Source organism: Hirundo rustica, chromosome 2, assembly GCF_015227805.2.
Source record: "Hirundo rustica isolate bHirRus1 chromosome 2, bHirRus1.pri.v3, whole genome shotgun sequence".
NCBI lineage: Eukaryota > Metazoa > Chordata > Aves > Passeriformes > Hirundinidae > Hirundo > Hirundo rustica.
The window spans coordinates 51,274,421-51,288,599 of record NC_053451.1 but is presented as its reverse complement, the minus strand read 5'-3'; positions in this window follow the sequence as shown (position 1 = coordinate 51,288,599).

Below are 14,179 nucleotides of genomic sequence, written 5' to 3'. Positions count from 1 at the left end.
AAAACAGCTTAGGTTCAGAAAATGGTTAGTGCTGGTGTGACAATGCTGAAGTAATAAGCAGGAGAAGGAACTTCAGTTTAATGACCTGGGCCACCAAGGGCTCTACTCTCATTTGGATTTCTGTATGTTAAACGTCTCTTTCTGAAAAAAAACTGTATTTAGAAAAAGTTGATATTTTTATGCTCAGAGTGCTGTCTAGACCAGGAGTGGTCACCCTTTAATTTTTGATCTGCATTGTCTCATTGGCTTAGAACAGTCCTCAGGCCCCCAGGGGCTGAGAGTGCTAAGTAGATTATTTGAATTCTCCACAGTGGGAAAAAGCAAACCATCTTGTCCTGCTAAGTCTGCCATCGCTAATTTGCCCAGTGTAGTCTTACCCTGCAGAATGAAGTGCTAGAATGCTGGGAGAGCTGTTGCCTACAAACTGCCCCCAAAGATTCTGATATGCAGCTTGCAGGGTCAGGATCTTTTGGCTACCCATGTTTTCGAACAATTTGTTACTGCTTTTCTTCCCCCTAGGAGATAGATGTTTTGGATAGACATGTACAGCAATTGTTGCAGACAGTATTTTTCTCCTGTAAATCTTTCGCTGCTGGAAATCTTTTGCAGATGGAGCAAACCACCCTGGCGTCATGTTGGCTCAATACACCTCCATAATCCAAAACCTCACACATATGTCATTCTCTCAGACCACCTTCTGCTGATTTGAAGGAAGATGAAGGATGCCATCTTTCCCTCTTGGGCTTTTATCACGGTTGGAACAAAGACACTTATTCTTGTTATTTCTGGTGAGCAAAAAGGATAAACCACAGGACTTAGAAACAAAGAAAAGCTGAGAAATATAACTAAAAAGAATAACAAAGAGCTGGCTGCTGCAAGGTACTGCAGGAACTCAAAGCTGTTGTGGTGCCTCAGGCACAGGACCCTCTCTGGGCCTAACGGATCAAGGTAATGTGAGAGGAAAAAGATGATAAGGAGCAAAAAGATGATAAGGATGTTTGTCTCTAGTGTTCTTCTGTTTTTGTTTTAGCATTTACCAGGCACCTTCTCTGGTGCTCAAATCTGTATCTAGATTTAAAAAAATATATATCTCTAGCGAGGGTTTTTTTTGGTTATTATTAATAAATAATGGATTTGCTCAGTCCATTTCAAAGAAATTGTTACTGCACCTGAAGCTCTGTCTAGATTTTAGCCCTACTGCTGTAAGTTCCAAAATACCTGGTCTTCTAATTTGCAGTGTGTTTAACTAACAAACAGCAACACCTTTGTAATCCAAGACCAGAGTACAGCAGTGACAGCCGCACCTTTCTTCAGTTCCACAGCCAGTTGTAGCACTGCTGATGTTAGCTGCTGAGAACGCTTCCAGCTGAAGTGCAATCATGCTAATTAGGACTAGCACACACATTAACTAGTCGACAACTTGCAGAAGCTCATACCAAAACCAAACACAAGGGAGGTCCCTCTCTTCCACTGGTAACAGCTCCTCCAAGAAGTCTTTCATAAAAGACTCTTTAAAAGCTGCCTTCTCTATGTGCCTTTTGGCATTTGTGTATTGATCAACATAGAATATTTATATGCAGCTTCCAGACTGATACTAGTCTCAGAAGAAAAGAGTCAATGAGTGAAGTACATTGTTTTTTTACTTGCAGTCTCCAAGCCATAAACCAAGTGTTTTTCCAGCTTTAACTAGAAAACAGTAGAGTGATAGGATTTGTTTCATTTCTGAGAACACAGGCCACTATTTCTTAGTGTAAATTTAATTTATTAACACTTGAGTTGTTTGTAAAGGTGATGTACACCAGGAGTACTAATGTATTACCAATGCTTTTCTGGCTTAGAATTTGCTTGAAAGACAGGCAATCAAATTCAAAGTGATGGCTAACTGTAATTTCAGCTGTAATGCAGTCTCCTACTCTGTGTAATGATGACTGCTGAAATAGAGAATACTGACACATCTAGTAAGCTAAAGCAATAGAAAAGATGGTATCACCACATTATTCATTATTTTTATGCCTTTTTCCAAAGGAACCAAACTAGGAAAAAGAATATGGAGATAAGCAGGGTTTCAAAATCATTTTGGCAATGATAATAACATACTTATTTAGGACACTTCATTCAAAAAAGTTTTGCACCCAGAGATTTTAATTAACTGCATACACCAGACAAAGGAATCACAGAAACTCAGCCATTTCTGAGGGAGAGCTCAAGCGATTCTACAGATAAAGGATGAGCTGTGGAAATCAGCTTCTCCAGCTGATACAGAGGACTAGCTGCTTACATCAAAGCTGCAGGGTCAGTGTAGGCAGCTGCTCCCCCAGAGCAGTGGGAAGAGGCTGGGAAATACAAGAACTTTTTAGCTCTTTAGGTCTTGGTAGGGGTGAAACAAGATGCAGTTCATCAGTTTTCAAGCGCAGGAGCTCCCACATCACACACCTGCCCCAGATCTCACACACAGCCTCGTCTGCCCTTATACACCAAGCTGGGCTGAAGCCTCCCTGTCCCTGTCCCTGTCCCTGGTTGCCTCTCTGGGGCTCTCCCATTACCCCTCAATGCCACCCAGCACTCTCACAGCTGCCACCACTGCCTGACACCCCAGCTATTCCCAGCACAGCTGGCACCTCACATCACCTGGACCTCATTCCTGCAGATATACAACTGTTTCAGCAGACACACCTTCCTGCAGTTTTCCAAATTACTGATCCTGACTGTCACTTGTGCAAGAACTGCAGCTGCTTTGACAAAGAGAGAGCAGTGCTGGAGTGCCTGCTTGAACCTCCCCACCACTCCTGGACTTTCCCAAGAGTCAATGTGACAATACAGATTCGTGGCCCTGTGTACCTTCTTTTTTCTGTCTGGAGACTGAAAACACTTCGGTTTTCAAGCACTTCACAGAAAACCTGTGTATTGTACCTGTCTCACGGGGAGACACTTCCTGGGCTCTCCAGAAAGTGAATCACAAGACATGAACAAGGCCTTGGACATACGTCCTTTTCTTCTTCCAGCTTCAGAGCTCCTGGCCCTCACCAATTGCAGCTGCCTGTGCTGCACCCCAGGAAGGTGCTACTGCACAAGGTGGATAATTTGCTCTGGTTAGCACTGCCAGCAGTAAACCCTGCACTGTGCATTGTACCCCAAGAACACACAATGGCAACAGCCTTTACAGCAATAAGTGCCTGCAGGAGTGGAAAAGTGCTGGGGCTATCCTGCTGATTCTGAGGACTGCATTCATTTATTTTACTAACAAAAAAATTATTTGTAAAGTTCTATGCAATTCACTGTATATTTTTGAAGTACAATGTTTGTTTCAACAACGTGTCCACAAAGTAAATCTATCAATTACGGGTTCAGGCTTAAACAGTTTATTATTGTAAGATGATTAGCTAGGTTTTTCTGCAGTTAATGACAGAATTTGTTCAAGCAATTTCTGAATTAACTTTGGCTTGATGTATTTTCAGCACAATTGCCAAGTTTGATTTAACTATACCACGTGGCTGCCTGAGGTGCTTCAGATTGACCCAGGCTGACAATGAACATTTGTTGGCCCATTGTTCTTAATTATATAAACCTTCCCATTACCTCATCAGTTTTTCTGCTTTACAGCAGAAAGAGTATGTAAGCACTAGGCTGGAGTGGGCTCTTTTCCCTTCCAGAGCCCTGACATTAGCACAGGTAGTGCAATGTCCTGAGTAACACTGAACTGTTAGTAAAACTTAAGTTTTCCACACCTATATGGTATTACTTCAGTCATACATTGTCTTTTGTTTCTTCCTTTTATATGATACCTGCCTGCTAGCAGGTTCATGTTAACTTCTCTTGGTCCATCAGTCTCTTCAAAAATTTCCTTCAAGACTTTATGGTTGTGTCAGAATCTTGTTATATCTCTATTTGAGTGCAATTAATGTAGCCTAACATCTAAGATCATGATCTGATCATAACATTAGGTGCTACTACAGCCAGTGCTGGCTAACAAGTGAATAGCATTATTTTCAGTAAGGTTACAAGAGGCAAGTATGTCTTTTAGGAGGGAGCAGTCCGTGCATGTGTTTAGGGAAATGTGGTATTTGCCATACTTGTTGCTTTACATGAGGTTTCTTTTTGTTTTTTGATCTCTGAGATATTTTTGTCTATAATCTTTTCCAGAAGGGAAAATTCATGGCAGGGCAGTAGTTGATTTGTAGGAAATGTTGCTTTTACTGTAAGTGCAAAGCTGAGACAGAAAGATCTAATAGAAGAAAAATAGAGTTTCAGAGGAGCTATTAAGTCCTCTTTAAGTATTTCAAACTAGACAAATTATTAGAAGCTGTTTCACCTCTAATGTGTATAGTCCTGTTAAAATAGAATTCAGTTCAATAAGGATTAACTCAAATTTAGGTTGCAATTGATGCCCTAATTTAATTCCAAAAGTATTTTTAATGTACTGACTTTTTCATGCCTACCAGACAAAAAAAGTATACAGAAACTTTTTTTTTTTTTTTTTTTTTTTTTTTTTTTTTTTTTTTTTTTTTTTTTTTTTTTTTTTTTTGGTAAAGGCCTCAAACAAAACAGGAAAACAAATTGTATAAACAACTACCCATCCTTAAAGTCAGGAGAACAATGTTCTGCTCTTGAAAATCAATTTTTTCACTCGGGCAGCTCTTGAAAACAGTTACAAAATATATGCAGTTGACAAGAACAGTGGAACAAGTTCCCCTTGAGTAAATATGTACTGAATTTAAAGCACTTTACAAGTAAAAACAAATCATAGAGAATGAGTACGTTCAAAACCACATTTTCTTTAACTTAGAACAAAGTAAGCATTTGAACTGTCCAAGAGGAACATGGCATATTGTGAGGAAAGCTGATTTACTTTCCATTGTCAGGTACTGGTACTATGCAGAAGTGTTCTTTTCCTGGATGATGCAAGCCATCATCCCCAAAGGCTGGTGCCTCCCTGTGCACAGAGGTGTGCCTTTCTCACAGCCCCTTAGTTTTGCAGAGATCCATGCCCCATTGATTCTTGTTAGCTCATGCAAACAAAAGAAATGAACTAACTACTGCACACCACAGAAACTGCCTAGAGGGTATATTTTAGATCCTTAGGGTGCTGGTAGTGCTGCATTTTCTCGGGCAGCAGGGTTATTTCAGTAAGTTTCTCAGCTCTTTGCTGCAGTTCATCATCCCATCAGGTCTGCAGATGATGGAAACCTACCTTCAATGGCATAAAAGGCATTAAAACTACTGTCAAATCAAAGAAAAGGAAACAGTTCTTCATATGTTATTTCTGTTCGGTTGGTTTTTAAACCAGGATGATTTGACTGTTAAGGTCATTATGCCCCGGGCCTTTCTGCATTTCATTAGTACCCAAACAGCATGAATTCCTGAGTATTCAAAGGGTGAAGTAACTATTAATTCATTTGGTCTGCAAGAGGGAAAGTGAAAGGATGTTTTGGTCCTACAGGTACAGACTTCAAGTCAGGTTAATTCCTTAATACCATTTATTGAGATGATGTACATTAAAAAAACCCCCTAGCTTTAATTAAGCTGCATATTATGTTTTCTTATATATTAAAAAAAAATAATATTTGAGGTAATAAAATAGTCATTCTGAAATATAATAATGTCTCAGGCACTGAGGGAATAGAGTATGAAACTCATTAAAATGTAATCGAGATATTACATTGTTACTCGCATTTCAATATCATGCACATACTTTATCTTGTAGGTTAAAGAGTTCTCAGTGATAGTTATTGGAACCTGTTTTAAATAAGTCCCAGAAGGGTTTTCCTTGTAATACCTTTATAAGAAAGGTAGATATTAAATATTTAAATTACAATAATTCTGAAGTTTAATATAAATTCAAGAAAGTTAAAAACCACCAATTTAATTTCAGGAAAGTTTCACGTCCACTAAATTTAATACATATTTCTCCTTCATTCAAGAGGACTGAACAAAGAAACAGTAATTTTACTGTAGCTTATTTGCACATTTGCACAGTGGAACAAATTGCCAACTTGTACTAGGCAGTTTACCTAAGGAAGTACATAAAGACAATAACAAAGCTTTTGTTTGAAGTTATATATATATATATATACACACACACTTTTATATATGCTTCTGGTACTTAAATATTGTAATATCCAAGCTGGAATAACCATGAGGCATGTCTGGGTAAAGGATGCAGCCCCCTAAACTAGGAAAGAAGAATTAGCATAAACAGAGAGGTTAATAGGTCACAAATTCTTTAGACACTTGGACAAAATCCTACAGATGTAGGTTCAGTTATGGCAGATCAGTCCAGTACCTGTTAAAAGTACTTAGGTGTCTGTGTTATTGTGGTCTCATTTTTCTCTGTTTCGGCAAATTTAAAAATAAATCCAATCATACTGCAAACTAATGTATTACCTAGCAAGTTTACCTGTATATTCAAGGTCAAGGCTTCCCACTGAGTTTCCTATCTAAGTATTAATAACAGAGCTGTGAACTTGCAGGTGGCTTTTTCATTCAACTTTTACAGCTTCTGATGATTAGATTTAATGAACTATTGACCATTTTTCCATCTTATACAGCTTTTTATTATGAGATTTACTGACCTTTACTTGATATTACCCATCTGAAGAAACTCTGGAGCTTTATGTCAGTTTCTGACGGCAGTTTTTGTCTATCAAACTGGTAAATATAAAAACTTTGTCATAAAATAAAAAAGCACAGGCACTGGGTTTACAGAAATCAAGAAAATTCAGGAAGTTTTTAGTCTATGGGTTAGCAAGTAATGCAGTCAAACAAGGCTGTAAATCCAGAATTACTGAATTGAAACCTAATGGTGCATTTTAGCTAATAAAACCATGCTTACATTTTAAATTATTACTTCAAGTAGATATGCCCACAGTACAGCCTTCAGTGTTACGCAGAAATACTGAAAATTGGTGTAAACATCTCTCTGCTATCCTACAGTCTGCAATACAGATGCTGAACAAAGCCTAATTTTTCACTGCAGTATTACTTCATTTCAGGCTCACACCTCTGCACCTCTGTATACAGCTATCCTGCTTTCTTTTCTGCAGTTTAGTCCACAAACAAGAGATAAAAATGTACAGAGAGCAGCAGAAAAGGTTCTTCCAATCTTTCAATAGCTTCTCCAAGGACACTTAGCTGAAATACATAAATAATTGAACTGCAATAGCAGAGATAAACTCAGCCCCGTTTTGATTGCTGAGGCCATAGCAACAGCTTACCAGAAAAGACAATACCAGGATCTCCTTTTCCTGCCAGATCAGATCAGCACAATCCTAAAGGTTCTTTTTTACAGCTTGGGATTGTTGTGACCCATGTGCAGCACCCGGTATTTGCCTTGTTGCATCTCACACAGTTGACCTCAGCTCTTGGATCCAGCCTCTCCAGATTCCTCTGCAGAGCCTTCCTGCCCTCCAGCAGGTCCACACCTGATTTGGTGTCATCTGCAAACTGACTGAAGGAGCACTGGATCCCCTTTCCAGATCATCGATAAAGTACTGAGCCCTGGGGAATACCATTAGTGGCCAGCTGCCAGCTGGATGTGGCTCCACTCACCACCACTTTCTGGGCCCAAAGAGCTGGCCCACTTTTTTACCCAGTGAAGAGCGCACCTGTCCAAACCATGAGCAGCCAGTTTCTCCAGGAGAATGATGTGGAAAATGGTGTCAAAGCCTTTACTTCAATTGACAAGGTATGCACAGAACCATTGCCCATGCCTATTTGTCTGCTTCTTACCACACATAATACCCATCTCCCTGCTCTCACTCTGCGTTTTTTTGTCCACTCAGTCCTTTGAAACTCACTTTGGCCTTCAGCTGAGAGCAATCAAAATCTATTTCACATAGAGCATTGGGCATCCAAAGCTGCATATGACTGCAAAGCAGGCTTTTAACAAATGAGCCTCAGGGCATCATCCTGCAGAAAGCTGAAAGGACAAGGTGGAGACAGCCAAAACTTTGCTCACAGTAGAGTGTTCTGTATATGTCTCAGACTGTGTGAGCCAGCAGGGTCCAAGCTCCCAGTCTTGGGTCTTCCAAGGCTCACCTTCATGTGGGCTGACATGTTAGGGACAGGATGCTTGTGTGTGTAGTAGCCTGGACTAGACAAATAGACATCTTCAACAAGTAGGGAGGAAAAAGGGCTAACGTTCTGAAAGGTGTCCTTGTCCCTTTACAGGGCAAGGAAGGAGGCAGTGGGGTTATACTTAAGGAGATTGGTAAAGTTTGGGAGAGATGACAGGAGGAGCTTGTTGGACATTCAGAAAGACTTTGCTGAATAAGTTTTTTTTGTTTCTGTAACAGAGGGAAGTAATTTTGTGTATCACCCAAACAAGCTTGTTTTGTGATACAAATTCTCACACAAATGGAATCTTGTATAAGATAAAGCAAAGCCTGATTTCAGGCTAAACATTAGCCCGTTTGAAAAGATGTATGCACACAATCAGATTTTTTATCCTTTTAAATAAATGGGTAAGTATTACATTTCATACTCATTATCTGTAGGGCCAAAGTATAATAAACCTCCAGTTTAGACCACCTAAATGAAATGGTCAGATTTCCAGAAGTATTAGTTATTCAGACATTCTTGGGCAGCACATTTCAGAATAGAACCATGCCATTTAACTGTAACAGAGCAGCCAAATTGTACAAATAACTATAGTTTTTCTCAAAGCAATGTGAATGCTGCCATCTAGCTATACAGGATCAGCATACCTCTAGCCCAGTTCTGCTAGACACAAACCTTTCTAGTTTCAGTTTGGAACAGAGCAAGATAGAGATACAAAACTTCCAGCTGCACTTCTGTCAATTAAAAAAATTGACTGCAGCATTCATTATTAAAAAAGAACTTATAGTATTATAAAATAGTATTTTGACAGCAAACTGAAAGGATAAGAACAACGAGGTTAAAATTTTTGCATTTGATGGTGAACAGGCCTTGCAGATGACATGTTTTACAAATGCAGGATTTTATTTTTCAAAAGTTTATACATGCCTTCAGATAAATGGACTTAATAATAAAGTTAAACTCACACATATGTAAACTGAAGTCTAGATCCATTTTCCAGTTCAAGATTTATTTACCAAAGATCAGCATTTCTACAAAATACTTTGTTTAAGAAATATCCATTTTGTTATGTTTGATCCATAAACTATTTGGAAGTGTTTATGTAGTGTCAGCTGAAGCCTCAGTATTCTCATAGTACTGTTTGAGTTCTGCCGTGAGCATATGGAGGCACTTAAGGATGAATATCATTTCATGCTCAAGATGTTCATCCACCAAGCATCCCACTGAACACTTCTTTGTGTAACAAAAGGACCAAGAGACAGAAGACACATGCACTGGACTCGCCCCGACACTGAGAAGGCCATGGGTGGTCTCAGCACCTAGACTTGGGATCCAGAAGAACTGATTTTCACATTTCATCCAGAGCATTATGTACAGAGTTGGGCAGAGCCAGACTGCTGTTTGAATGTGCTCAGTGGATAACTGCAATCACTCTGGTTGAACTCCTGCCCATCAATTTGAGGAGCTTATATTTCAAAACAAATAGAGATATACAACTCCTTCCACTATTTTTCCTAGGTGGGGGAAACAGATGTAATTACAGGATAGATATGCCACCTAGTTAAACACACAGTCTCTAAGTACAAAGCTCTTGGAAAAGCTATCCACTTCCCACCTGAGGAAAAAACAATCTACTTCATCTAGCATACACATAGTGGAACTCAAAATAGATTGTGAAATTTATCCAAGAACAGACATATCCTAAACATAAGAGGAGAGGAAATCTACATAAGCATATGCTTTTAATCTAGTATTTCATATAACCATGACAAATAGGACATAAAACATGACAAATATCCTTGCATAGGATCAGTTCATAGAATTCTGTAGTCTAAAAACTGGCCAATACTAGGTTCAGCAAAGGAAGATGCAGGAAAACATGCTGTTATGTACAAAATAGCAGCCCTCAGACCCATTCTAATTTAAGCAACAGGAGATTGGTCTGGATTTCAAACTGTGAAGAGCTGAGACCAAAAAAAGATGACCCAGAACTTCCATGGGCAGGGTCACAGATTGTCTCATCTAAATCATTAGGAAAACAGATGTTCCCCCACATAGTCTGTAGTAAAATATTGATGAAATTTATTCTTACATACAGTATATCACAATGGCCTAATTCTGCTGATATAATTTTGGAATAGCACACTGTAAAGGTTGGGTTTATGTGCTTTTGTACACACACATATACAGCTAATTAGAATTACAGCTTCTTATTAAAAGAAAAAGAGACAATATGCAATCAAATTACTAACTCAATTTATCACAAAGGCAAAGCCACTTGGACACTGAGTAATATGGAAAAACCAACACTTCATTTTCCTGTGCTATACATTAGTTTTCAGTTTAACATATTAATGCTTGATGGTGGTGTGAGCTACGGAAACCAGAAGACACAAGAGAAGTTACCTTTCATATTCCCAGAGAAAATAATTTATGGTGAAGTGCTATCAATATCCATATCTCTGCTTCTCCTAAACATCAAGAGTATGAAAAAATATATTTAATTATGGATTAAGTATGAGGTGCACTGCTTTCTAACTCTGCACTTTCAATCTTGCATTTTTAATCTTCTGTGTAGCCTTCCACTCCCTTCAAAAAACCTGTAAAACAACAACCAAGAAACCCAGGATAAATGTCATAGTTCAGTATTATTTATTAGCTGTATACAATTTCACTCCTGCACTTAGGAAGCACAAAGTGCCCCTCAATGGTTTCTCTTTTTTGACAGCAGCATACTTTTCCAACTTTGGTGCTGAAAGCAATATATTTCAACACCTCTGCTGCTTTCTGCAGTCTGACAGTATGTCAAATCATTCTGGAAAACATGTAGATGCTATCCAATAAAGTGTCCACTATTCCAAGTGCCACAAAGGGGGCATGATGGAATAGTCACTCCATCAGCATTTGAATTCATTCTTCCTCTGAACTGAACAATCAGCATCTCAATATAGTATCAACATGTGTGAATAACTTGAGTTTTCTGGTGCCGGCTTTGCTGTGGTCTGTCCCAGCACCTATAAACCATCCAACAGAGGAGCTTTGTTACCATTAGTCTTTAAAGAGCCAGATATTTCCCTCGTATTTCCTCTTCTGACCATTTTTGTCAACTCATTTTATGTATTGCTGAATAAACAAACTGAACTCCCAGTCAACTTAAGCTGGTCCATCACCTGTCTCTCTTGTTCTCCCCATTGCTATCCCCATTAGCAGACCTTCCAAGAGCACTTTGATCCCTTTCCAGAAACATTTTCCTGAGGCTGAACTTGAGGACCATGTTTATAGTATCTCCGATGGTCGGGAATGTTAAATCTGGGATCCCATAAAATGGTCTTGGTTTTCTGTGCTTGCTCTGTAGGTACAGCACAAGAATACAGCAGATCGGGGAGAGGGCATTTAGTGGTTGCACACATACAAATAACTGTTCCCAGGAAAAAGGCAGGAAAAAACCTTGCACAAGATGGCAGCAGCCTGGCACACGGCCAAATGCAGTGCACAGATGCTGTCTGGACCCAGCTCTGTTTCTTTGAATTAGAGCCTCTTTCTTCCCAGGGCTGCAGTGGCAACAGCCAGGTTATTCCACCACATTTTGGGACTGGCCATCCCAGATGGGATCATCTCAGGAAGTAGGTACCTTTCCAGATATTTCATACTCATCTGCTCTAAGTGCATTATCCCTGCTTGTGGCTCAAGGCTGTCAACACTGCATACAGATGCTGAAGATGTGTTCTTACACCTTAACAAAGTGCCAGTTCAGTCTGAGGTCAGTGACTGGCCTAATTTTAAAAAGGTGCATTACCTTTGTCAGACAGCTGTTATTGCTGTTTCCTCACTTGGCCTCAAGATAATTTTTCTGCAAACAATTATGAAGTTTGAAGTCAGAAAAAAGGTAATAATCACAGTGAGATCATCTATTCATCTACCACAAAAGTTTATACTATTGTTAGGAGCTGTAGAATAATTACACATTCAGTTGTAGCCACACAACAGTGATTTATAGTGCTTCCATCAGTGATTCAGGGGCTGCTGACTAAAAGCACTCTGTTATGCAGCCTGATTCCCATCGGATGTGTAACCAGGTTACAGTTGTACTGGCTTTTGGCGTGAGTCAATGAAATTTATTTGCATATAACTAAGTGGTTTGGGAGAATTCTCACATCATTTTTACTCACAGCCTCACTCCCCCGGGTTTGTTAGCATTTACAGATCAGTCTGAGATCCCTCATTGATTTTACTGTTTGTGATGTTTAAATAACTTGGAAATATATATATACATATATATATGTGTGTGTGTGTGTATATATACACACACATACATACAGATATATTAATAGATATTGCCTATCTTGCATAGAACTTTATGTTATTAAAGGATAAAAAGGAGATATTTGCAAGAAATTAATTTCATGAAAGTGCAGACAAAAATTAAGCAAGCCTATGGTGGATGTTAAGATTGAAATCACTAAGGATATAGATTACCATAAGTAGAATTAGCATTTACAAATGAGGTTTAAGACTTGCAGAAAAATCACAGAGTTTAAAATTTGCAGATTCAGGTGAGGCAAAAGCACTTTATTTCTGTAGTGGTAGGAGGGAACATGTCATGATAGCAATTCATCCCTCAGTCTAACTCTGACTTAAAGCAAAAATACTAGGGCTTATATAAATTCAAAGCCGATACAAGCTGCCCTGTGAGGTGGAGGGTGGTACAGCAGAGCAGCATGTGGTGGAAGGAAAGGTTGGCATGTGTTCCTATAACAGCTCAGAGCACAGCCTTGGTGCTCACCTGTCCAGCTCATCTCTCCCTCGCTTCTGACACTGCTGTGCCCCTCATCAACTTCTGCACCTCGCAAGGTCTGCTCCCACGGAACATGGGACAAAGGTACTCCCTGCATGGTTAAAAAACTTAAAAAGTCCTTCTATTGTCTTGTAGCCCCGCTTCAAAAGTGTCACTTTCTGTTATAAAAACATTTTTTATTTCCTTATAAGCTTTGTGTATACACGCATAACATAATCCAGTGACATCGAGTTACCGGAGTGCAACCTGCCTTCTGTTTAAACAAATGTTTAGGGCCCTCTCCACCAGTCCAAACTCTCATCTGTCTATACACTGCTTCACATACAAATATCATCCTCATTGCTCTTTGAAAAGAGGAACCCTCCCTGATTTGTGGATGACTTTCTCTCTTTCAGGTTGCTCTCTGTTTCTTGTCAGTAGGAAAAGGACTGAAGAATTGGCATGTGAAAAGTTTGGCACATGGAATTCCAGAAAAGTATTATGCTAGAAACCAGAATGTGTGACAAATTCCCAGAGATACTGTAGAGCTAAATGAAGCTAAGAGGTAAAACTGTCTGCCAAAGGTAGTGCTGGACAGGGCTGCCACTATCTAAAGTCAATATTTATTATGAATTTCTTATGGTCTGTGGCTCTCAGTGTTGATTCACGGTCAGTATACACACACAGTACCTGAGAAAGCGAGTTAGCGAGCCTTAACAGGGCTGGAACCCAGCAAGTTCAGTAAGAGCTAGCACAGGTAAAGAGTCATGCACTATGGAACAAACCTTTGCTCGATTTAACCAGGCTAGAAATTTTCCATGTGGAAATCAAGCTGCAGAAGATTTTTAGCACTGATTATCAAAGCTGCAAATCAGTAATATACTGCCAAATTATACCCAGTAATTTGAGCAGCTGTTTCACTGAGAAGTTGGAGGTTTGACTGAAAACATGAGTGTTCATGGTCTAAGGCAAATGCTGGATGTTTAGCGAGATCATTTTTCTTTTGGTTTTTTCACAAACCAGTGCACAAATGCAGTTCCCTCTCCCACATCCCAGCACTTAGGGCAGCAAACAGCTCCAGCTTACCCAGGTTGGTAAATAAGTGTCACCTGGAGATAGCCACCCTTGGAAATACAACCTTGATCAGTGCCTCTTTGGCACCATTAAAGTAAGTGTCTAAATGAAGTTGTCTAAATGAAGTGTGAAAACATGACATGGAAAGGACAACTTCAGAATGACAGATTTTAGGACTTGTTTTTCCATTCTGTGGATATTCATACCAACTCCATAACGAGAATTTGGGTATATGTGCTTTTGTACACACATATACAGATAATTGGAGTTATAGAT